At 44.4% G+C, this 22,495-nt stretch overlaps 1 protein-coding gene across 1 annotated transcript in view; it reads left to right on the forward strand.

Annotated features, from left to right (window-relative positions):
• The window catches only part of CNTNAP2 (contactin associated protein 2), a 1,870,188-nt gene that overhangs the window by 1,804,009 nt on the left and 43,684 nt on the right, over positions 1-22,495 (forward strand). The window lies entirely within an intron of this gene.

A 22,495-nucleotide genomic window follows, 5' to 3' on the forward strand; every position in this document is an offset into this window, starting at 1 on the left:
ATATAATTTCCATAACCTTTTATCTCTGTGCATTTCTGGGTATTCAATATTTTTTTTTATAAATGTCTCTGTGATTGACATCTCTCTCTTCATACAGCTTTGTTCAGAGGAGTAAGGATTTCTGGCATGGCAGGCAAACAGTCCACCCAAATCTGAAAAATGAGTCTTTGGGCAACATAAAGATAAAGGCTTTGTGATCATCCTCTAAAATCCAGAAGAGGTAGAATGTTAGAACTCGGTGCCTTGTGGTTCCAAATTCCTCCATGAGCCACAAAGAGGCTGAGGCTTGCAGAACTCAAGCACAGTTAATGCCAGGTCTCTGATCAGCATCCAGGTCCCAACACCTCATCCAAAGCGTCTTTGCTCTAGACCAGTATGTTTTACGCCGGTCTGCGTGGGTGCACATGCACCGTGTGTGTTCATAGTTAGCGTGTGTGTTGGTACTTTTGGTACACAGTTTACGTCACTGAACATGCATCTGATCAGCCTGCATTTGACCCGGATAATAGAAGGTTAGAAACCCTCATTTTCCAAGCGAGGTTAAGTGGCCGGGAGGACGTCGTGGAACATTTTGATGTCTTTTCCTACTATGGAAATTTGAACAGAAGGGCACGAGGTGAGCTCAGAATGTCACTATGAAAAGGTTGCCAGTTTTACTATCAAAAAACCCCACACAGCATCACCTACACGGATGAATTCAACCTGAATTCCAGAAATTCAGTTCAACGATGTCACTGAGTTCACCAGACTAACGGAAAGTAACTCCTATCGAGACGCTTGTAAAATTCTGGCCCTAACAGAAAAAGACGCCCGTGCACCAGAATGGATGCCTCCAAGTCAGGCCTCATGCTCTCGGAGGACCTTTCTGTACACCATGCAGAAACGTGTGGTTCTCTGATCTCCCAGTCCATTAAGATACTGATGAGGAAGGCGGGTGGTGGGTGACGAGAGCCACAACGTTCTTCTGTGTAAGCTGAGGAACATCCTGATTGCGCCCTCAGTAGAGAAAGCAGGCAGAGACGCAGAATGGCAAAGATATAAGGGACCTTGGAGATCTGTAAGTCTGAACACCTCATTCTACAAGAGAGGAAATTGGGAGCCCCAGAAAGTCTCTGATGTGCTCAAGTCCCATAACTGGTGGGTGTCTAAAGGTGCCTTGACTTCTGCTCCAGGACATTCCCCATTGTCTCAGTCTTCTCCATCCTTAAAAGAGGGTTGTTCAGTTGGTTATTCTTCTCAGCATCACAGGTGTTTGCTAGAGCTTGCATGAGGTTCGTAACAATGGGCCCGATGAGCCACAGCAGTTCTAGTGATGTTCAGAAGACGTTGTGCATTCCCGTTCAAATGAACGACAGTAACATGACCGTGACTATCATTCTTACTTAGCGGAGGTTCCGGGTGGATCCAAGTCGTGCCTGACCCAGGATTCAGGCATGTCTGGGGAAAGGAAGGTTGTAGGTTCAAGGAGTCTGTTTCTCTGAGGAATCCCAGGGTCCCTTGGGGAAAAACTCATTCAAGGGAAGAGAGGGCAAGATAAGAAGCGTGGCCCATTCTCGGGGCTGAGGGCAACAAGGGTTTTAGGTGCAGCATGGTGACTGTCCTTCAAGTGGCCTAACACATAGTGAGTAAGTCCTCGGGAAAACAGCTGCAAGCAAACAGGGAGACTGGCTGCAAATAACCCAGCAAGGCAAAGGAGCGGCAGGTAGCACTGGGGACCTTTGAACGAAACATCAGAAAAGTCAGGGAGAGGGATTGTCCCAGGGCAGAGAGAGCCCACGCTGGTGGACCACAATTCCGTAGCTATGGGAAAAACTCCAGCAGCTTCTGTAGGACCACGGGCTGCACCAGCAGCTTGTCCTTGACTGCAGAGAGCATCCAGGCGTAGATATTCAATACTAGCATTGAGCACCAGGGCCAGCACATCTTTGCCAGGCCCCAGAGTGGCATGACTGCCTTGATACCCAAGGATGGAGGGATTAGCAGGCACTTTGTGCCAGAGGGGAGGACTGGCCACATGTGGCACTGCCCGGGGACCCCAGTGGGAGACACTTTGGGAGAGTGGGGAGAAGGGAGCTCCTGAAAAGTCCCAGCCAGGGAAATGCTGCTGTATTGATCTTGAGACTCTTGCTGTATCTCCAGGCCAGGGTTTGCAGATCCTAGCAATGTCCCTTTGTCCTCACATCTGTCTTTGAGGTGGAGCCATTCAAAGATGGGGAAGACGAGGCACCAGGAGCCAGGGTGCCTGGTCTTGTGTCTACGCTTAGCCAAATCCCCTCTCAGCTGCATTGTGTCTGGAGGAAATAGAAGCATGACTAAGCTGATTTGTATTCTGCCAGCCAAGGGAAAATTTAATTAACACAGCAGCTAGATTCAGCAAAGCCCATGGGAACGTCCAAGAAGGAAAGGGCTCCTGTGGCTCAAGGCGAAGTCAGAGAAAAGAAAAGGCCACCCTTCTCTAATCCCACAGCGTGTCCCCTCTCTAGTGCCTACAATTCAATAAAGGGAAAAGACGATGAAACCCAGAGCAGCCGTGCCATTGAAAAGAACCTACCGCCTCTAGGAGTCATGGCGGGAATCCGGCAGTGCAGGATGGGAATTTCCTGTCTCCCGCTGTTGAATCTGCCATCAAGCTCACACTCCCGAGGGGAAGGGAACTCTTCATCAGGCCCTGCTTCTCCAAGTCAGCCGACTTATGCAGCTCTGATAACACACCTTCCAGCAGAGACGAGAAACCTCCCGGACACGGGAAGGAGTGAGACCAACTGCTGTACCACTTATACACCTAGCTTACAATTACGTGTCAAGAGAGAAGATCAGGCAGACATTAGCAGCTCCCGAGAACTGAATTGGGAAGGCTGGCATCAGTCCTCAGCCCGCTCCCCAGCTATGGGTCCCCTAAAGAAATCTGCTTTCTCGTGCATCTCGTTGACCCTTTCTTTCCCTCTGGTGACTCATTTCTACCTAGAGACGATTTGCTAAGTTTTATAGATTTTTATTTACGTAACATTACCTTAGCCTTTTTGATATTTTCACCTGTAGTATTCTCTAAAGCTTTTAATTATTTTACCCTTTTTTTTTTTTAACATGACTTTAACAAATTAGCACTCAGCTTCTCCTGTCTTCCTGCATTTATATCTGTAGATTCGGCATTATTAAATTGTTTGTTTTAAATATCTGCCTTTCCTTACGGGACTAGATTCATTCATTCATTCATTTTACATAAACTTACAGAATATTGATTGATATTGGATTTGGATTCAGTGTCAGAATTGTCTCTGATCGGTTTTATCTTATTTCATAAACTTGGGGTTAGGATTTAATGAACTACTCAAATAAACATAATTTTATGAAAAATAATAGCTTAATTCCAGTCCTTACTTAATAGGATGGTGATATTAATGAAATGGTATCATACAGTTTAATCTAGTTTTATCCAGAGAATATGGAAGGAGGGACAAAATTTGCCAAAAACCCCACATTGGTAATGGAAGGAGGCTGCCAACGCACAGAGGCTGACAGGCTTCTTAGCATCATCTTTTATGCATAAGGGATAGTGCTGGTGGGTTTTTCTTTTTTAAGTTTCAGTTGCTTTTAAGAAGAGATTATCCAGTGGGAAGTCTGTAAGTACTAGCTGGCTTCTATCCAACCCACACTTCCTGTTTGGTTGATGAAAAAAAAAAAGTCAAAAATAATAGGTATATTCCAAACCAAGTGTTAAATCATTTAAACATCTCCTAGAGGCAAGAAAATGCAAGCAAGTTTCCCGCTTTCCTCCAATCTGGAGCCATCACTGAAGACCTAAATGTCATAGAAAATGTATCCAAAATAGATACACTTACATTCCTTAGGGAATATTTCAAAGTTCCTGGTTTGCCTTTAAAATTTAATCACTTATTAGCAAATCAATCTTTCAGATGTTTTCAGAAGTGAAACACTCTCTTTCATCGCCAGAATCCCAGTAGTGTAGAAGGAAACTTACCAGGCTTCCCTTTGCTCCCCTTTTGTGAAAACAGGCATTGCATTTGCTAACTGCAAGACTTTGGGTAAAAGACCTCACTTCCCTGAGCAGTGAAGATACCCCAGCTGGAAAGGATAATAGTCTCTCTCTCCCAGGGTGGCTCTAGGATATGCATGCTTAGGTAACAGGCACGCAGTTGCCTAGCTGAGACACAGTCATTTATTCACTCATTCAGCAACTATTTCTTGACTGGCCCAGGCACTGTGCTGGGTGCTCGGGATCTACTAGCAAACAACACAGGAGGACACCTGAATACATCTGAGAGATTGATTTCCTAATTTGTCCCTGATGCTGCAGCCTGGACAGCCTGCTAAGCCTGGTCAGCTTCCCTGCTGGACACACGGCCTGTGTTCACCTTCTCTCTGCTTTGCTCTCTGATTCTCTGGGGGGCATCACTCCAGCCCCCAGAGAAAGTCCTCCCACCACAAATCCAAGCGGCCCCCTCTCATCCTGCCTGCCTCCCCTCCCGGAGCGTCAGGCTGTTTCCTCACTGAGCCTCTAAAGCCTTTCCTCCTCTCCGAGGAAACCATAGGCTGCTCTAGCTTTGGTGGTTCCCAAACTCACATTCCCAGCGCTGCAACTGCAAAGAATTACTGGGAATTCCTTAAAAATGCAGATTCTCTGACCCCGCCCCAGACCTAGTGGGAATCAGATGATTTTGATATGAAGCCAGGTTTGGGAACCACTGCTTTCTGCTACTTCTTCCCCAACCTGACCCTCCTCATCTTCTTGCCCATCGCTCCAAAGTCTTACTACCTGGCCTTTCTAATCTCATGCATGGAAATCTGTACTCACCATTGTAGAGAGTAAAAAGGAGTGGGTTTTCATGCATTTCTCACCAGCTCTCGGCCCTGCGCCGTGCAGAGTATACGCTATAGATTAGATTTTAAGGACACTTCGCTGTTACATTCCAAGCCTGTGCCTGCGGTTTCTCCACAGTGAATCCGCTCTGCGTCATACTCCCTGTGGCACCTTCTGAGATGGAGCAACTGATTACAGGTGCTTTTTCGAAAATCCTTAAACTTGATTAATTTAATCTTTATAATGGCTACAGCATGTTTTTTAAATTTATGTACAGGAAAATTCACCCTTTTTAGCATAGAGTTAATTGAGTTTTGGTAAACGCATGTATTCAGGTAACCACCACCCTAATCGACATACAGAACCATCCATCACCCCCGAATTTCCCTTGTAGCATCTGTAGTCAACCCCTCGCTCTGCTCTCAGCCGCTGGGAGCCACTGATCTGTTTTCTGTCCCTACAGTTTTGCCTTTTCCCAAATGTAACTTGTCACATAAATGGAGACATACAGTATGTTGGCTACAGCATTTTGAAAGATCACGTATTTATATTGGAGAAAGAACCGACTATTCCTTCTTAATTTTTTTGGTTTCTGGCAATTATAATCCGACACGACTGTACATTTTGTGGCTCATAATCCTTTTTGTAGCACCTGTGATCTATTAGAAAATCGAGATGGAGCGGGCATTTCATGTTGTCCTTCGTTTAGTAAACACAGGCCAGGAGGGCACTTTCGAAAGATCGAATTGCAGCTTCCTAATTTTCTCTCCCATGGCCAAAGTTTTCCCTTCCCCACCTACCCTCCCACCTCACCCACAACCCTTCACAAACTCCTGTCTCTGATATGGCCCATACCTGGGAAGAGGGACCATTCTCTGCTGCTGGACCAGGGGGCATGGCAAGGTTTATGTTGCCAAGGGCTTCAGGACCACCCGGATCTAAGGAAGTATCTTCTCACCTCTCTCCTCCTATCTTATCTAAGTAAACTGCGGGGGGGGGGGGGGGGGGGGATAAGTTTTCACCCAAAAGGCCGGGCTCTCAAGCTCTTCTTGAGGATCAGCAATATCCAAGTTTTCTGACCCAGATAGTCTATGAGGCATCAGCTCAAAGCCCAAACACCAGAAGAAGCAGACTCCTCATGTGCTGTGTGTATCACCAACGTGTGGGAGGCTGCAAGTAAAGTTATATTCAAAACAAGACTCCAGTCCATATATTAGGCTTTTCCTTGACTTGTGTTGCAGTCTCCGCGCAGTCCTATCTGTGCCTCCAGCCCAGGACTCCACTCCGGGTTTTCCAGCCTCCCTTCACCTGCCTGTCCGTAGTCCAGGCTTTGGTCCCGAAATCCGGGGGCTGAAAGCAGCCGGCAGGGGTTTCAGCTGCCGCCGACAAAGGACGGTCCCAGGGGTCCTGAAGTCCGACTCGGCCGTTGGGAAGTCCACCTGCATCACAAAGGCGAGGGGCACACCTGAGCGGGGCTGCCTGCAAGAGGCAAGTATTGCCAGCTGGAGGCTTACTACTTTGAGCGGCTGAATTCCTGGAGGGGTGCGCGCTGCTCCATCCAGCGAGAAAGAGAAAGTGAGAGAGTGAGCGAGTGAGTCCATGTGCTAAGCACGGGGGCTGTAACTGGATTTTAACACCCCTGCAAGCAGTGCTTTTGGCAAAGGGGTTTCTGATTCTTGATCTGGTCTCTGGAAGGTGGGCTGTTCTTTGGGGAGCAGGCAGACGGTGGGACCAAATTAGAGTGCTTGGGCTTGCTTTAGAAGCACTACCAATGCTACACCCCACGGGGTACTAAGCAGGGAGCAACTCAAGAAAAATACGGAAAATCTGGTATTGCTTCATGCAGCGTGTGTGTGTGTGTGTGTGTGTGTGTGTGTGTATACAAAGCTGAGATTTACATGGGGTGAATTGCTAAATGTGTTACAGGATTTTGGAGACTTGTTTAAAGAGGAGGGCTTCCTTTTAAATTTAGAACAAATTTGTTGTTATAACAAGGATGCTAATTAATAATATATGTTTTCTATAAGCATAAACACAGACACACACACATATGTATATATAGACACACACCCCCAACTGGAAAATATCACCCAAATGGAGCATGCTTTCATGCTCCTGCAAAATAATTCCCCCTAAATAAAATAGAATTATATTTTGAGAGAAGATAAAGGTATAGGTTCCTCGAATCGTTACGTTAAATTTAAACTAAATGGTTCTGTTTATTTCACGCTTTTTTTTTTTTTAAGGAATAAAAGGAGCATCAAATTTCCTGTTTCGTTTTCCCCTTTTGACACTCAGACTAGTGTCAGGTTATCCCTGAAAAAAGCTTTAATTTTCACCCTCGTGTTCGGCAGACGGCTCTCAGGACCACGCTCTTCTCCGGTGGGGCCTGATTCCTCCCACCGGCAGTCGGTAAAGAATAGAATTGATTCCTGCTTTTTCTTTGCATAATACCTAATCATCACCGTAGGCGCTTCAGAAGTTTGCAGCCTTCTGAATATGCGTCGTTTCTTCCCACATTTTCTATTGACTTACATCATTAACAATTGAAAGGAAGCTCTTCTTTTGATTAAGAAGCCAAAGAATTGAGGAAACCATGGATTCCTTCATATTATTTATTTAGAGGACTCCCCAGCTGACCTACGCTGTGTGTTTAAAGGGATGAGGTTAGAGGAAGAGAGAACAGGAAATCTAACTACTGCCGCTCTGGGTATGTCTTTACTTTTTCCACACTCGGAATTGTGAAATCCTCTGTAAAGGCAGAAGGACACTTGGAGCTCCTCTAGTGCAAGTCACGTCCATGTCGCAGCTGGGAACACTAGAGAGCCCTCGATGAGCCCTTTCCTCTGTGTTAGTCTGCAGGGCCGAGTCCTGGATCCTGACCCCCAGTTACCACTGATCTAGGAATTCAGTGTGCGTGCCACGTGCAGTCAGCTCTAAGAGTGAAGAAATACCACGGTGGCCAGTTAAAATCCGAAATAACACAGATCTAACTTTGCAGAGGCTCAGTCCTCATGTTCTCTTCAATTCTATAGTATGCCTCCTGCCAGATGGGAAATTCACTACATTTCATCTATTCAGGGGAGATTTCTTTGTTTTTGAATCAATATTGGAGTTGTGCTGCATAGACCCAGTCCATAACAGTGTATTTGAAAGGCTTTCTTTTCTATGTAGCTGTTGGCTATTATTTGAATCCCAAGGCTAATGAAAATTAATAATACAGTAATCTCCCTTATCTGTGGGGAACATAATCCAAGACCCCCAGTGGATGCCTGAAACCACAGATAGTACTAAACCCTGTAAGTACTATGTTTTTCCTATACATATATATATTATATACATACATATATATGTATATTATATGCATACATATATACATGTATGTGTATGTATATACATATATTTCCTATCCACATGTCTATGATAAAGTTTAATTTATAAATTAGGCACAGTAAGAGATTAACAATAACTAATAATAAAATAGGACAATTATAACAATATACTGTAATGAAATTTACGATCTTAGCAACCTCAGCATATGATTTTTTCTTTCCTTATGAAGTTGAGAACTTTCACCTTTTCACTTAAAGAAAACACTTTACAGCTTCTCTTTGACATATCCAAATTGCCAGCACCACTACTCTTGCGCTTTGGGGCCAATATTAAATAAAATAAGGGCTACTTGAACACAAGCATTCCACTATCTCGACAGCCGATCTGATAACTGAGGTGACTGCTACGTGCCTACTGGGCAGGCAGCGATCAGCGTGGCCCCGCTGGACAAAGGGATGATTCACATCCCAGGCAGGTCGGAGTGGGAGGGCCAAAAATTTCATCACAGCTACTCAGACCGGCCCAGAATTTAAAACTTATGAATTGTTTATTTGTGGAATTTTTCAGTTAATATTTTTGGACCAAGGTTGACCACAAGTCACTGAAACCACGGAAAGTGAAACCGTGGATGAGGGGGCTACTGTAGGACTAATAATAGCAACCGTTTCTCAAAAGTCTGTTGTGTACCATTAACTGTACTAAGGGCTCTCCTCGTATTGTCCCAACTAATTCTCACTACGTTCTTAAGCTACCTAATATTATGCCCATCTTACAGATCAGAACCCTGAGGCTTCAGAAAGATGAAGTTACTAGCACAATGTTGCTCACCTTCTAAGTGGGGAGCCAGAGTCAGCCTGCTGACTCCTGAACTCGGTCTTTCTGTCCCGCTCCAGGGCTCTAAGCTGCACATCCCCACTCTTCGGAGGACAGGATAAAGTTTAGATAAATTAGTGTGGCTTTAGTGTTCTCTCGCTGGTGAAGGGGTATACAACAGTGTAGACAAAATGCACTGGAATTCGAGGAAACGTCAGTACGCTGACAAATCATCACTGACTCCCCCAAAGCCAGACTCCACGTTCAGCCCAATCTCTAAGTTTCTAGCGAGAGATTGGGATGGGTGGGAAGAAGGAAGAGAAGGAGACGGAATCTCCTCTCTCCCAGAGGCCTTGGCGTTCTGTCCCGTGGAAGTGAGAGGAGAGCGGAGGAGGACTGAGCAGAGATTTAACCCCTCTGAAAGGGAAGAGTGGGTTACGTGTTTAATTTCTTCCCGTTGTCTGAAACAACCGAGCCCGGAGCTACTTCTGTCTTGAGAAGTTGGGTCCCCCGTGGAGAAGCCTTTCCAGTATCCCCTAAAGTGCCATGCTGCAGTGGTTGTCACATCTGCAGATCGACTCTCCACCAGGCTTCCAACAGGACGATACAAATGTGGGATGACAACCGCTCCGCTACTCTCATCATTTTAAAAGTCTGTATTCCTGAAAAGTAGCCTCTAATTTCTTTCTCTGTAATCCGAGGGTTCATTGAGGAGGGAGAGACTAGTCTTGAAGCCAATATGTCCGTTTTTTTTGTTTAACTCTTTAATATTTAATAGTTTCTCCGGTTTACCCTGTAAGTGTTCTTTCTCATTACTTCTTGTTAAGGCCCAGCTGTGGGACTGCAAAGGATTTGGGGCAACAGTCTCCATCCTCATCCATTTTTTGTTCTAAAATCTTGATGTATCGGTGCCTTTGTGCACAAGTAGTTCAGTCACTGCACTGCTGTTACAATAATCATAATCGAGATAACGTTTATTCTGCAAGCTCAGTTTGTCACCTTTACTCATTTGCAGTTGGTGGTCATCTGGTCAGGAGCTAAATTCAGGCTCACCCTCTCTCTTCATTGCAGCCATAGGAAGACAGTCTGCTAAATAAATGAATACGGTGGTCGCTACTGTGCAATGGTGGAGGAAGACAGCAAGTTTTAATCGCTGAAAGCGAGCACTTTCAGAAACAAAACTATTGCAGTTAACATGCTAATCCTAAACCTCCCCAAGGTCAGCCTGCTTAGACGACCTCAGACTGAATTTCTTTACAGTGCAAAATTACCTTCAAAGGAGAAAGCGGGGGCCGGCCTGGTGGCTCAGCAGTTTAGTTTGCACGTTCTGCTTGGTTGGCCCGGGGTTCACCAGTTCTGATCCCGGGGGTGGACCTACCCACCTCTCATCAAGCCATGCTGTGGCAGGCATCCCATATATAAAGTAGAGAAAGATGGGCATGGATGTTAGCTCAGGGCCAGTCTTCCTCAGCAAAAAGAGGAGGATTGGTGGCAGATGTTAGCTCAGGGCTAATCTTCCTCAAAAAAAAAGAGAAAATGTTCTCAGATTCACTGAGGAAAACTGTCTGGAGAAAGTGAAGATGAGCAAGCTTCCAGGCTCCAGCACCCCCCCCCCCCCCACTCATCTCCAGTTAATTCTCCGCAAAGTGGAAGCTCCCTCTCTTCCTAAAACACGAGGCCAGCCAGGTCTCTCCCGGCCTGAGAACCCGTAGGGGCCCCAATTTCCTAAGCCCCTCTCTTCTGGCTAGTGGAGCACTCTATCCCACAGCCACGGGGGATTTGTCACCTGTCCCACAACACACTAGGATCTCTGTCTGTGCTTCAGTGCTCAGGGACTTACTCTCGGAGCAAAAGTAGCCAGTCCGTGGCCTGTGCTCACAGCATTTGGTACCTGCCTGTGTTGAAACACCTCTCAGCCCCTCTTTTATTTCCGTCTCCGTCGGTGTATTTTATGCACGTTTCAATGTCTAGTCTGTCCATCTTAAGTACTGGAACCGCATCATATTCCTCTTTCTATGCTTTCCCTCATCCATCTCTCTTTCTCCTATTTGAGTATTTGCTGGTACATAGTAGTTGCTCCGTAAATGTAATTAAATTACAGGAATTCATTTCCCCAGAAGCAGACAGATCACCCCAGAATGCTAAAAGCATCTGTAGGTGTGATCAGTCAATAATTGTGGAGAAACTCTGTAAATCTGGAGAGGTGCTGAAAAATGGAGATAAGGAAATGCCAACTTTCAAAAATATCTGTTTAAAGAATAGTTCCCAAAAACTGGTAAGATGATGCCTGACAAAATTCTGGAGCAGACGACTAAACAGGTGATATGTATGATTTGTATAACCTAGCAAATGTCCCCCAGAATCAAGCCCAAGCTGGCCATGTTTGTTTTTTCTGAGATTAGTGAAAAGGGGATACTTGAGACTAGAGATTCGTGCCTCAGTGATGTGTTCTGATCAGTCGGGGGTTGATGCTTATACACCAGAAGCTGCACAGAGTCCGAGGGCTGCAGCCAATTGATCACAGTCTAATTACACCCCTTGGAGTGCCCTTGGGGAGTGGGGTCCCAGGGCCAACACTGTAAAGTCTTGTCAAATGCTCTTGACATAGTGTTTCTTAATTTTAGCAGCGCAGTCTGCACAATCTGCCATTGGTATATTTTTTCATTTATTCAACAAAGATTCATTAAAATGTACATTATGTGCCAAGCATTGCACTAGATGCTTAATCAGTGTGTGTGACTCAGAAGCAAATTATGAATTAGTTGATAGCGAGGAAAATAAAACCAAGTCGAAAATTGATTGCCTGGAGTTCTCTTTGGGACAAAGCAGGAAGTCGATTGATGGATTCATCCATGTGTGTGCTCGTCTCTCGGTGCGCTACGTGCTCCCCACTCACTCAGGTCTCTGCGCAGAGTCCTCCATCCATGCTCTCTATACAAGCACCTGCTCAGTCATTTTCTAGTTCTTTATGTCGCTTTATTTTCCATTCTTTGCAGTTATCTTACAGATGTATTCGTGTAGTTGGTCATTATCTTTCTCTCCTCAGATTGTGGTATGAAGTAGGAGAGGCATTTCACAGGGCTGGGCTTTGCTTGCTGTTCAACATGTTTATTGGTGACAATTGTTGCCATTGCTGCGAATCAAATTTCCAGATGATGGAAAGTTAGGAGGGGTAACTGACATGGTAAATAAGAGAATCAAAATTCATTATAATAGCATATGTGAAAGCACTTCGATCATTGGAAAATATAATTAAATGTAAGTTATCATCATTATTTTAAGTGGCTATAAATCGGAGCCAAAACCAATAAAATGAAGGTTAAATACGAGCTCATGCGTTTAGGTTCAAAAGAATCAATTGCACAGGCCCATGGTGGAGGAGACTGGGGGGCGGCGTGTGCTCGCGGGGATTAGGCGATTTTAGAGGAGAAGACGATTTTAGCACTGCCGTAGTAAACAGAGCGCATCCCAGTGGCAGAGCTATCCGGATCTACACATTCTTGATTGTCATCCAGTTTGGGGGACCATGTTGTGAAGTGGGCGTTGCCAAACCAGAAAGTGGCCAGCAGAGAGTAACTCCTTCAGAGAACAGCCCCGGGAATTTGGGGCCTTTACCCTGAAGGAGAGGGGACTGGGGGAGTGGGGCACTGTCCTTAACTCCCTCTCGGGTGATGCTGTGGAGAAGGAGAGTGTGTTGTGTGTGCAGAATGCTAAGTTAGAACCGCTGGGCCCTGGCGGCAGCTTCCATTCAGGGTAAGGAGAGTGGCTGGAGCCCAGAGCCCAACCCTGTAGCCTGGGGGAGGACCAAGCTCGCTGTCACTAGAAAGATTTAAAGAGAAGCCAGACAACCAGGGGACAAGAGGGCATCTGGGAGAGCTCAGCCAACTGGTCTTTGTCATTCTGACTCTAATGTTACCTTTCTGTTCTAAACGGCAATATTTTCAGTCCATTCAGGCAGATTGTTTTTCTAGCTGGTCTGAGATTGATTGAAATCATACTGTGCACACTCAGCTCCCCCATGTGAAAGTGCCTTGAAATCTCCTGGGCTTTGGGGTTTCTGTTGTTCTTGTTCATTGTGAGCCCCTCCCATCCCCCACAGTATTTCCCTATTTTCTACCAACCTGCCCTTCGGTAAGTTGGGGTTGACCCCTCTGGCTCTTCAAGAGCCCTCCGAACTCTCATCGCGCTCGCCGTTGTGGTACAGATGTGGATTCCTTCACTTTTTCCAATGACCTTGTGGGCCCGAGCCTTCCCCGGATGACCTGTAGAACCTGAACTCAGAGTATCAAGTCAGTGTATTTTATCTCAAAACATTGAAAGAAAACTGAAACATGCAACCTGGATATGTTTTTTTTAAAGCTCTCTTTTCCACGATTATTTAGAATTTTAACATTTTCAGAACACAGAAATTCAGTTTAGTTTGTTTTTAATGTGAAGGGTAAGAAAGTTATGATAAAATAAAGAAAATCATGATTACCCATAGCACATAACATTTGTGATTAAGAATACATTTTTATGAAGAAGGCCTGGTTCCCAGGGAACATTTTTCTGTTAGAAAAATCCAGTCGTACAAGACGATCACCCTTCATTTACAGGTTCCAGGTTCACAGAAAAAGGGGATCCCAGTAGAACTTCACCAGTTCTCTCTGCCAAAGATGACAGAGAGAGAAAAATCAACCTTCCAAGACATGGTAGAAAACTAACTCAGTAAGGCTTTTAGGAGAAAATAAATAAATGATGAGAGCAAGACCACCAACAGGCTAACCCACAAGAATTAAACGCAACACGTGATGTTTTCCCACCACGGGTGCCCCACCTCTGTGCCACCTTCACTAAGAGCTATTTGAAAAGTGTGATACTGTCATACTTTTGTACTCAAGTGACCAGTTTTTTGGTTGTTTGACTGTCAGAATCACACGAAGGAAATAAATTAGGCCTTTCCAGGTCAAAATTACATGATCCAGGCTCTGTCATGGTTATGGACTTAAGTAATCCTAGTGTCCTAAAAAACACTACACAACACATATCAGACAGTGGAGCCCACTCTAGGTGATGACTCGGAGGAGAAAGAAGAGCTCAGACGCCAGCATGGAGAAAAAGCAGGAGGGGAAAGTTGGAGACAGAACTTGAAGCAAGCATATCTGCTTGTTAGTGGTGGGTGATGGGTACTAAGTTATCCAGTCAGAATCCCTCTGGAGTAAGCCAGGCTGCTGAAGGTGCATTAAATCTTTACAGCCCTGAGCTACTTGCTACAAACATTCTGGACTTTTCATCAATTCCAACTCCACCCCCAACTGTTTTTCCTACGTTACTCACTGCACGTGTGTCTGGGTTAACTTCAGAAAACCCCTGTCTTGTGTCTCCTTGCAAAAACTCTTTGGTTATGTCTGAAAAAAATTTTTTTCAGCTAATAGTTCTTTTTCTTTCCCCTTTAAATAGTTGAAGTCTCAGTCTGTTTCTCCCCTGGCAGAGGGATTAGACAAGGAGAAGGCTCTGCACTCAGCCTCCTGCCTCATTGATTCAAGCTGCTGGTCCCAAGTGGGCACCAGCAGGCATGCAGTGATTTCCAGACAACCAGCCCTGCTATTAGAAAACAAGAGTAAGCCCTCCAAATCAGCAGCCTTAGCTTTATATTTGAAGGGGGCACATTATTAGTCAAGCATACATTTTTTTCTCCAACACAAAATAAGATATTTTTCTGCAGTAGTGGATATTTTTGCAGAACACAAAAAATGTATTGGGCAGTAATCCGTCATTCAGTTTAATTCCACATCCCCACTGGGTGCCTTCTTTTCTACCATGGATGTTTCAGAATAAATGTGGAGAGCATGGGTTGTGTTTATGGAACCCATCGCCCAGAAATGACTACAGTGTGGGGCAGAATAGCACAGACGATGATACTACAGGACATGAGAGGACAGATCTGCCCAGGCACACGTCATTCGTTTGCTTGGAGCACCCTCAAGACAAAGATACGGGCTTCGTGTCTTTCATACCCTAGCCATGCCCCATCACTAGCCCCATCAAACAAGCAAATACTGAATCCTTACTAGTTGGTGAGTGATGTCATTTCAATAAGCATAAGCAGCTTCAATCACACAGATTTGGGGCAGATTAAGGTGCTATGAGATTTTTCATCTGCTTCTGCCCTAAATCTGTGAATGTCAGTATAATATTTTCTAATAAGAGACACATAAAATGATTGATAAAACCCAACAGCCATATGACCCTTCACAAAGCATGTTTTACCTTTAAGCCTCACATCAACCCTTGGAAGTAGATAGTATTTTTTATCCTCATTCATTCATCTTTCTTTTACTGGTGCCGTCTAAGTACATGCCAGGCACTGTGCTCAGTGCTGGGGCCCATCAGTGAAGAAGGATTCAGAGCCTCTGCTTTCACAAGGCTGACTTTCTGATGAGAGCAAGAAAACAGCCAACAAGAAGAAATCAATAAATACATACATAAAGGCTTTAAATCACTAATAAATACTATGAAGAAAATAAAACCAGTGGTGTGATAGAGAATGATCAAGGAGGAGGTGAGATCTTTAGAAAGGATCTTCTAGGGAGGACTTGAAGGAGCCAGATCTAAGGAAAGGATTTTCCAGCTAAGAAGAACAGCAGGAGCAAAGGCCCTGAGGCCAGACGAGGCTGGTGGTCTCCTGAACAGAAAGAAATCGGGCGTGGCTGCAGTGAAGATGAGGAGGACGAAAGTAGAAGCTGAGATCAGAGAGGAGGCAGCAGCCAGTTTACAGAGGGCCTCATGGGCCTTGGCAAGGAGTTTGGATTTTACTATGAGTTGAATGGGAAATCAGTGGGGGCTTCTAAAATATCATTTTGGATTGTCAGGAGAGCGTGATCATGGAGGCAAGGAGGCCAGATGGGAGGCCACTGCAAGAATCCAGTTGAGAGATACGGTGGCTTGAACTAGACAGTAATTCATGGAGATGGACAAAAATGGCAGCTATCTGATGTATTTCAGAGGTACCGCTGATAGTACCTGCTGTGGATTAGATTCAGGGAATGTGCAAAAGAAAGACCAAATCGTCAATTCCTGTCTTGAAACTGAGGCTCAAAGAGATTAGGGAACTTTTGTCTAAGGCCGCAAAGCTGTACATGGCAGGGCTGGGACTCCAGTCCAGCACTCTAATTCCAAGATGACAACTCTACTTCTCATTCCAGCATAACGATATAAGATTTGCATAAGGAAGGGATAAATGGGCATTAAGTCCTATTAACTCCTCTTGATATTGATGTAATGATTTTTTTGAGGCTGTATGTAGTAGACTACATGTAATATCCATTCCACAACTCAGTCAATTTGTGGTTCGCTACAGCCAGTCGTTGTATTCAGTGGGATCGATACGCTGTCTCTGACAGCAGATGTTTGTAACCACAAAGTGCACTTCAGCTCAGTTCTTTTCAGAGATTGTCTTATTTTCGAAACCACCATTTCCTAGTGATATCATAAATTATTAGAGCGATACCAGGCAACAGATCAAGTCTATCTCTTGTAAGGACTCTCATTGCAGGAGCATGTTCCGTGGTTTTATTAAACTGGCCTTAGCAGACAAGCTGTTCTTGAAAATCTCCCTTTGAGCAGCAAATACTGTAAATTCAGATCTTTATTCTTCAGCTGATTTGTTAAGCAATTCAGAAAGAGACCTTTCACCTCTGAACTCTGATTGAGATGTCCCTAGCCCTTTCATACCAGATCCAAGAACTGAAAAAACCCCGGAAATATGGACCCCACTGCTTGTGGCTACATCTGTTCATTTATGCCATACATTCTTACTGAGTGCCAGCACATGCCAGGTCCTGTTCTAGGCACCGGAGGGCAACATGTGTGAGGGGGAATCCTTGATCTTGGGCTTCTCCTGAATCACAGTGATGAGTCGAGGTTTTGGTCTCCTCGACAGCATCTCCCTTAGAACAGGTCCCTTCTTTACCTCTCTCCAAAGCCACCCACCCTGTATCTCAAGCCATTACATCAGTTACCTTCTGAGCAGGACTGGCCACATTCCAAGCATAGATAAAGTGATTTTGGGGGATTATAACTCAACTTCCCCGAAATGTGGTCCAAGGATGGTACTACTAATTGTGAATGCAAATGCTAATAAAGCTCTCTAAGGAGAGCCCTGGGTACCTGTTCTGAGACCCCGAGGTCAGCAGGGCAGGCACCCAGCGATTCTTCTGGGGCCATTTTCTAGTGGCCTAGGTAATACGTGGTTCCTCTGAGAATGCCTACTGAAGGCTGATGCCCCTCAGAGAATGCTGTGGGTGGAAGATGGAGGAAATAAAATGGAAAAGAGGGAGCCAATGATTTTATTAAAGATATTACAAATATACTTTTATATAGTCATGGATCCATATTTGATTATGCAAAACTAAGGATTCTGGAATGATTTATGTCCCAGAACCTGAAAATTGAGGCTAGCATGCTGCCCCACTGTCTGTAAAACATCCCTTTTGTCTCTGAAGGAACCTTAAAAAAACAGAAAAAAGCCTTACTGTGGCAAAAACACTCCCACGAGTCAACATCGTCTGATAAGATTTTAAGCACAATGCTATATCGTTCTACAAATTTTCTTATACAAATGGCAGGACTATTAAAAGTGTCAAATGAAATTTTTCTTAAAAGTCTTCCACTAGGGTGAAAGTTCAAGTACCTTCATTTTCAGGGATGGATTGTCACACACACACGCACACACACAGACACACAAATATCAGGAAACAAAAAAAGAATTTGTGCAAGCTTCCAACTTAAATGTTACACATCTTGATTGCAGCGGTTGTTACATAGGTTTATATATTTGGCAAAATTCCTCAGAACCGTACACTTAAAATAGGTGCATTTATTGCATACAAGTTATACCTCAGTAAGCTTGACTCAAAAAGTAAAAAGCAGAGCAAAAAATTCCGATTTTATTTTGCATTAATATTTTTGTGCCTGTCTCCAGCTTCTGGTATTTTTGTTACCAAGAAATTTTAGTTTGAGTCAATCAGAATGAGCAGAACCATCATCAAAAGCTTCCTGTATGAGGATTAAAGTTTAGCCAGGAAATGAACTCTTAGCCCTAAATTCATATTATTTTGAGATAAAACAAGTGCACATCTCTGAATAAGAAAGTTGTACAGCACATAGCAGGCTTGTGCAATTTGAAAACTCAGATAAACCCCGGAAATCAAAGCTTTCAGTGGCAAGCGTTAGCAGGTGTTCAGTAACATTCAAGGAGTCTATTGTATTTTTTGATAAACTGAAAAAATTTGGTTTTAAGCCTGTCAAATACGAGCATCCAATGTTTTGAAGCAAATCTTAGTTCCAAGTATATCTTTTCTGTCACATTTTTCTGGTTCCTCTTGATAACCAAGGCAATCTTTGGTTCTTTGAACTGTTTCCGTGGAAAAATCATTGACATGGCCAAAACTGTCTGGCTCTGTTGGGACTTAGACACATTCCTGAAGTGGCCCAGGGAAATTATTTGGGGGCAACCCTTAGACAGCTGGTCCAGTCCAGATGTGCTAAGTGTGAAAACTGAGACCCACTCAGATGTTTTGGAGATTCCCACATCCTCCTTCCACACCCAGCCCAGGTGTGCCAGAGAAGAGGGGTCTGGCAGCCTCTGACTGGGGGCTGGGGGAAGTCCAGGGAGGCAGGGCTTCCTCCCCTTCCTAAGACATGTCCCTTCCCTGGGACAACTTCCCTAAGCAGCTCCTTTTTACACTCCTCCAAAGTCAGGAAGACACAATTTCTGAACAAACCCAACTTTTTTCCCATGTCCTTTTCGTCCTATTTCTACCTGAGTCCCCGGGAATCACCAGCCCGCCTGTCTGGTGAGAAATTCACGTTACCAACTTGGACGTGGCTGTGGACACACATTGCTAACGTGTGTCCCACCCCGGACTCACCTCAGTGCCCTGGCTCCAGGCTAACCTGGAGTTCCGACCCACACTCATCTGGAGGAAGGGGGTCATTGCTGACAAAACAAAAAGAAAACCCTGCAATTGATTAAACAAAGGAACGCCTGTCCTTGAAAGAGATCTATGTAAAGCATTCAGCACCTGTGCCCTCCCTGAAAGCTGGAGGGTTAGCAGATGTGGTTTTCATCCTCAGGGTTAATCACGATGATGCCCGACTTAGAGAAGACAGACAGACGCAGCCCACTTTCTTCATCCCTCAGCCCCCAGCTGCTCTTGGAGAACGCTCATTGCCCAGATCCCACCAGTGTTCTTGCAGTATTAAAGGCATTAAGAGATTTAGTGACAAAATTATTTGAATTGGCGGTTTTTTCTCTCTTCCGTTCTAAGTGTTACTAGTTTTCCAAGTTAACTTTGTGCACTTAATGTCTATGATTTCATATAATCCCACACTAGGACTCTTCCTTTACTCAGAAATAAGCCTGTTCATCAATAATAAATAATCTCGGTTTATCAATCTGCTCCCAGTTGTTCAAGGACTCTAAACCTGGGAGGGAGACTAGGAAATTAGCCAGAACAGAGTTCCCATGTGTAAACACTGACAATAAGTACTGTGGCTCCAATATTATGAATCCCTTTGGCATCGCTTGTGCTATGAATCAACACCGATTTATCTGGAGTCATATCACTTTTTCTCCAGAAAAATTTTATATAATTCGGAAACAAAGTAATATACTGTACCATTAGAGGGGAGCAGAATCCAGCCAAGGATTGTCTGTATCACTAAGGAGAGCCGTGCCATGTGCGTAATTAATCCCAGCTATGGAGGTGAATATCCATTTTTGTAGCTATGGGAACTTAGGTCTCTGAGAACCAGGAAGGGGTGTCAAAAAGACTGGCTCTGCCATCGATAAACCATGTGACGAGTTACTGAACAGAACTAAACCTTGATGCCTCATCTATAAACTGGAGATATTAATACCTACCACTCTTACTTCATTTTGCAAGAATAATTATGTGCATATGTGGTTACATGCACACACAGAATATAATGATATTTGCATTTTATTAGTATTCACAACTTTAACTTCTTTTAAATTTTCCTATTTAAAGCAAAGCATTGATTTTCTTCAGTTGATGCTTTTTTCCCACTTCACTTGGCACATGACCTTTCCACTAACTTATAAAATCAGTCATACAGGACTAGAAGGGTTAAGAGAATTGTACCATATAAAAATATGCCATGTACGCTCAGAGTGACCAGGCTTTCTTCAGCCCACGAACTCACAGATACTAACAGTCACCGGGAGTTTCGTCACCAAAATGAGTAATATATGTGGAAAGCTCTGCCTCCTGATGGTCAAGCTGCCAGTGGGTGGCTCCTGAGTGCTGGATGCCTCTTGATTGAATTCTAGCTTAACTGAGATCTGAGAGGGGAACATTCAAACAAGAGAGCCCCCTTGAGAAATCTCCTGTGTTTATTGCCTATGAAATAAGTAGTATCCTTTATTTTTCTTCAATTATTTTATTGAGGTCATAATGGCTTATAACTGTGTAATTTCAGGTGTACATTATTGTTTATTGGTTTCTGTATAGACTGCGTCGTGCTCACCACCAGTAGTCTAATTTTTATCTATCACCATATACATGTGCCCCTTTATCCCTTTCTCCCACCCTCCCAGCCCCTTCCCCTCTGGTAACCACTTATCTGTTCTTTTTATCCATGTCTTTGTTTATCTTCCTTATATGAGTGAAGTCATACAGTGTTTGTCTTTCTCAGTCTGGCTTATCTCACTTAACATCATACCCTCAAGGCCCATCCATCTTGTTGCAAATGGGACAATTTTGTCTTTTTTATGGCTGAGTAATATTCCATTGCACATATACGTATCACACCTTCTTTATCCATTCAACTGTTGATGGACACTTGGGTTGCTTCCATTTCTTGGCTGTTGTGATAATGCTGCAATGAACGTAGGAGTACATGAATCTCTTTGAATTGTTGATTTCAAGTTCTTTGGATAAATACCCAGTAGTGGGATAGATGGATCATATGGAATTTCTATTTTTAATTTTTTGAGAAATGTCCAGAAACAAGCAGTATCCTTTCTTATATTAACTTTTCTGGTTTTGTATTTTCCTGACATTTATCAGCATTTCTTCCTATTTGCTAACCCACAGCAGATGAAAAACATGGTTGTAGAAGTATGTTCCTTTAGAAATGAAGCCTCTCCTGAGTCACGGCCTTTCTCTCCGTGCCCTCTGCCCTCCTGCCCCGTCAGACCCTCAGCGCCCGTCACTCAGCACGGCTGTCATTGTCTCCTGCCCTGACTTTCAGTCTTCTCCAATCTGTCTCACCCACCACCAATGCCAAACACACATCTCTGATTAAATTTTTTCCATGCTCGTAAATTTTATATGTGTTTTACCACAATTAAGAAAAAAAGCCTTCAGAGATGCTCCAGTCTTTACTAAACCAAGCATAAACTGATTTGAAACTGAGGCCCTGCGTAACATCCGCCCTAGGACGGCTTTCCGGCTTTACCCAGCACGCCTCCACACGTGCCCCCTTGGTTTCCTTGTTGTGGGAAATGCCCGCCCTCTCTCTCCCACCCTCCTTCCCTTTTCAAGCTGTAGCCTGGTTCAGGCATTATTTCCGTTGTCACTTCCTGCGGGCTTCCCGTGATCCTCTTTGGCCCCATCTAGATCTGCAGCTCTCTCTTCTGAATGTGCATCGTGGCCTTTATCTTCTTTTGCCCTGACTAATGTTTATTCTTGATAATGAGATCCCTGCAGGGGGTTGTGGTTTACCTGTTTCTCTCTGTCTCACAGTGCCAAGCACAGGGCCTTTTATCTAGAAAGTATTAGTCAGTATTCCTGATTTCAACTAAACATTTGTGTGCAAATATAGGAAGTATGATTAAATGTATGCATATGGAATCAAAACGATTGCTTTATAATCAGCATGGGGATGTTTGTACACAGAAAATTCAAGACTAGTATTCAGACCAGCAGAAAGTCATGTAAATAGGAAACACATCTCATTTCTCGTGACCTGTGGAGCCCAGGTTCCAGGCACTCTTCATGTGATGATGACTTGTCTGAGACGTTTCCAGTCTAGTGGGGGAGAAAAACCTGTGGTCATTTAAATGTAAAAAGCCCTGTTACTCCTGACTACTCTGGGGAGGCTCGTAGGGGGACGCCTGATTCAGCCTGGACATAGTTCAAGTGGTTGGACCACTGGGTGAGTGGAGGGTCTGAGTGGACAAGCAGATCTGGACACCGGAGAGACAGACAGGGCTCAGAGCATAGAGAGGCTTGTTGATCATTTTGAGGAGCATGTTCTTTCCATTACAGGCAGTCATTGAAGGGGAAGGAGAGGAGCCATCTGAGTTTTAGAAACATTCCTCAGAGGGCAAGATGGACAATGAAATGAGTGGAGGAAAGCAAGATGGTGGGCAACCAGGAGACCGCCTCAAGAATTCAGATGTGAACTGAGTGAGGCAGGCTTAAGTGAAAATGGGAAAGACAAGAGAGTTTGAGAACTTGGAGACTGAATGCATGAGAAGGGATGGCTCTAGGGTGAGGGGGGCTGGCTGGCCTGCCCCCT

This window comes from Equus asinus, chromosome 1 (assembly GCF_041296235.1).
Source record: "Equus asinus isolate D_3611 breed Donkey chromosome 1, EquAss-T2T_v2, whole genome shotgun sequence".
Lineage (NCBI taxonomy): Eukaryota > Metazoa > Chordata > Mammalia > Perissodactyla > Equidae > Equus > Equus asinus.